This window comes from Palaemon carinicauda, chromosome 3 (genome assembly GCF_036898095.1).
Source record: "Palaemon carinicauda isolate YSFRI2023 chromosome 3, ASM3689809v2, whole genome shotgun sequence".
In the NCBI taxonomy this organism is placed as follows: domain Eukaryota; kingdom Metazoa; phylum Arthropoda; class Malacostraca; order Decapoda; family Palaemonidae; genus Palaemon; species Palaemon carinicauda.
The window spans coordinates 185,157,971-185,161,132 of NC_090727.1; positions in this window are offsets into that span (position 1 = coordinate 185,157,971).

The window sequence follows — 3,162 nt, forward strand, 5'->3', positions numbered from 1 at the left end:
CAGGGACCCCACCTGTTGGTGGGTAACTCATTCCTGGCGAGAAACGTAGGATCCGGAAACAGGTTCAGTTCTCCCCCATCCAGGAACTGAACACGACCTGCCTCTCTCGAGAGGGCTACAATCTCACTAACCCTGGCCCCGGACGCGAGTGCAAACAGGAAAATTACTTTTTGTGTCAAATCCTTTAACGCACACTCTTCATTGCTCAACAGAGAAGCAAAATGAAGAACTTGTCTAAAGACCATGAAATGGGCTTTGGAGGTGCTGAAGGTCTGAGCCTAGCGCAGGCTTTCGGGACTTTATTAAAGATCTCGTTACCTGGGTCGACCTGGAAGGCATATAGAATGGGTCTTGTCAAAGCAGACTTACACGCTGAAATCGTGTTAGCTGCCAATCCTTGACCATGGAGGTGGAGAAGAAAGATAAGCAGAAGTCTGTCAAGATCTCCTGCGGATTCTTCGCCTTGACAAAAGGCCACCCGTTTTCTCCAAGATGACTCATATTGCCTTCTAGTAGATTTGCACTTATATTCCTCAAGGAAGTCTATGCTGGCTTTCGAAATCCCGAAACGTTTTCTCACCACTAGGGAGAGAAAATCATGAGCTGCAGGGTCCGGGTTTTCTGTAATGAAGCGCAGACAGTTGACTTCTGGACTCGCTGGGTCAGAACTGGATCTGGTAGCGGTACAAACTTCAGCTACAGTTCCAATGCCAGGGGGAACCACACGCTGTTCGGCCACTTGTGGGCCACTATTGCCGCTACCCCCCTTGAAGGATCTCAGTTTGTTGAGGACCTTCAACAGAAGGTTGTGAGGAGGGAACAGATAAATCTTGGACCATCTGTTCCAGTCGAGGGACATCGCGTCCACTGCTTCCGCTAAGGGGTCCTCGTACGGGGACACTTACAGGGGCAACTTCTTGTTGTCTTTCGTCGCAAAGAGGTCTATCTGCAGTTCTGGGACTTGATTCAGAATGAAGGAGAATGATCCTGCGTCTAAGGACCATTCCGACTCTATCGGTGTGAACCTGGATAGAGCGTCCGCCGTCACATTGCGGACTCCTTGAAGGTAAACTGCCGACAGGTACCAGTTCTTCTTTTCCGCCAATCGGAAGATGGCCAACATCACCTGGTTGAGAGGTGGTGACCTCGATCCTTGTCGATTCAAGAATCTCACAACTACCTCGCTGTCCATCACCAACCTTATGTGGATCGAGTGACGCGGGGAGACTTTCTTTAAGGTAAGGAGCACTGCCATAGCTTCTAGAAAGTTTTATGTGAAAGGTCTTGAATAGCTTGGACCAAGTCCCCTGGACTTTTTTCCCAATGAGAGTGACCTGACCATCCCTCCTTCGAGGCGTCTGAGTGAATCGTCACCGACGGGGGAGGTGGCTGAAGAAGAACCGACTTCTTTAGATGTCTGGCTTGGGACCAAGGCCTGAGAAGAGTACTTAGCCGAAGCGGAACTGGTCTTCTCAGATCTCTTCGCGCGTTTGATGCATAACTTCTCCAAACTCCGGTTGCATCCTTTAGCTGTGCTCTTAGCACTGGGTCTGTCACCGAAGCAAACTGGAGAGAGCCCAGTACCCTCTCCTGTTCGCGTCTTGATATCCTTTCGGAATCTAGAAATCTCTTGACAGAACCCGCTATCTCCTTCCTTTTCTTCGCCGGGATGGAGAAACGGTGTGACAAAAGGTCCCAGTGGATTCCCAGCCACTAGAACTTTTGAGATGGAGAAAGTCGAGACTTTTTTCTGTTGATCTTGAAGCCTAGGTACTCTAGGAACTGGATCACTTGACTGGAAGCTTGCAAGCATTCTGTCTCGGATGCTGCCCACACCAACCAGTCGTCCAGGTAGGCTACTACCTGAATTCCCTTTAGGCGTAATTGTTTGAGAGCTACGCTCGCAAGCTTCGTAAAAATCCTTGGGGCTATGTTTAGCCCGAATGGCATGGCTCTGAAGGCGTATAGTCTTCATTGTAGCCTGAACCCTAGGTAGGGGGAGAGTCGATGGCTAATTGGAATGTGCCAATAGGCGTCTGACAAGTCTATAGAGACGGAATATGCCCTCTTGGGCAGTAAGGTCCTTATGTGTTGCAGTGTTAGCATTTTGAATTTGCAATTCACTATGAACTTGTTGAGTGGCGACAAGTCCAGAATGACTCTGAGCTTTTCCGAGTCTTTCTTGGGAACACAAAACAGCCTCCCTTAGAAATTGATGGGCTTCACCCTTCGGATCACCTTTTTCCTCCAACAGTTCTTGAACGTACTCCTCCATAACGGGGGTGGAGTGTTGGAAAAACCGAAGGCACGGGGGTGGAGTGCTGTACCAGCTCCAGCCCAGTCCATTCTTGAGTAGGCTGTGGGCCCAGGGATCGAAGGTCCACCGATCCCGAAATTTCAGAAGTCTCCCTCCTACCGGTATCATCTCACTTGGACTGCCGTCCCGAGGTCTTGCCTCCCTGACCACGACCACCCCTGAATCCCCTTCCCCTTGAGGGGCGCCTAGACGAGCCTCTGGCTGCTCCTCTAGGCTTTGCTCGAAAGGAAGTAGACTGCCCTTCGAACGCTGGGGTGAATGCCGTGGACTGTGTCGACACGGCCTGGGATACCCACTGAAAAGTGGTCGGGGTTTGTGCCACGATCTGGGGCACTGGGGGCAATGGCAATTGCAGTTGCTGTTGCTGTCTAACAGGCTTGGCTGGCCGAGACGGTAGCCTAGTCCTCATAGTCTTCCTCTTTGGTTGAGGACCCTCATCCGGGGAAGACTTTCTTTTGATAGCCAGGCCCCAATTCTGGAGAAGGTTTCTATTCTCCAAGGCGGCCTTATCAACAACTTCTTTGACCAAATCGGTAGGGAAAAGGTCTTTTCCCCAAATGTTGGAGGAGATTAGTTTCCTTGGCTCGTGCCTCACCGTAGCCGAGGTGAACACGAACTCCCTACAAGCTCTCCTTGCCTTGACGAAGCCATAAAGGTCCTTCGTCACTGTGGCCAGATGAGTCTTGGCCACCACCATGAACATTTCATGGACCTTGGGGTCACTTGCCATCGTCTCGAGAGTAGACTGAAGAGACATTGAGGCAGCCAGTCTTTCTTTTGTCTCGAACTCTCTTCGCAAAAGAAAGTCAGACAGCTTAGGGAGGTCCTCGCCGAACTGACGTCCG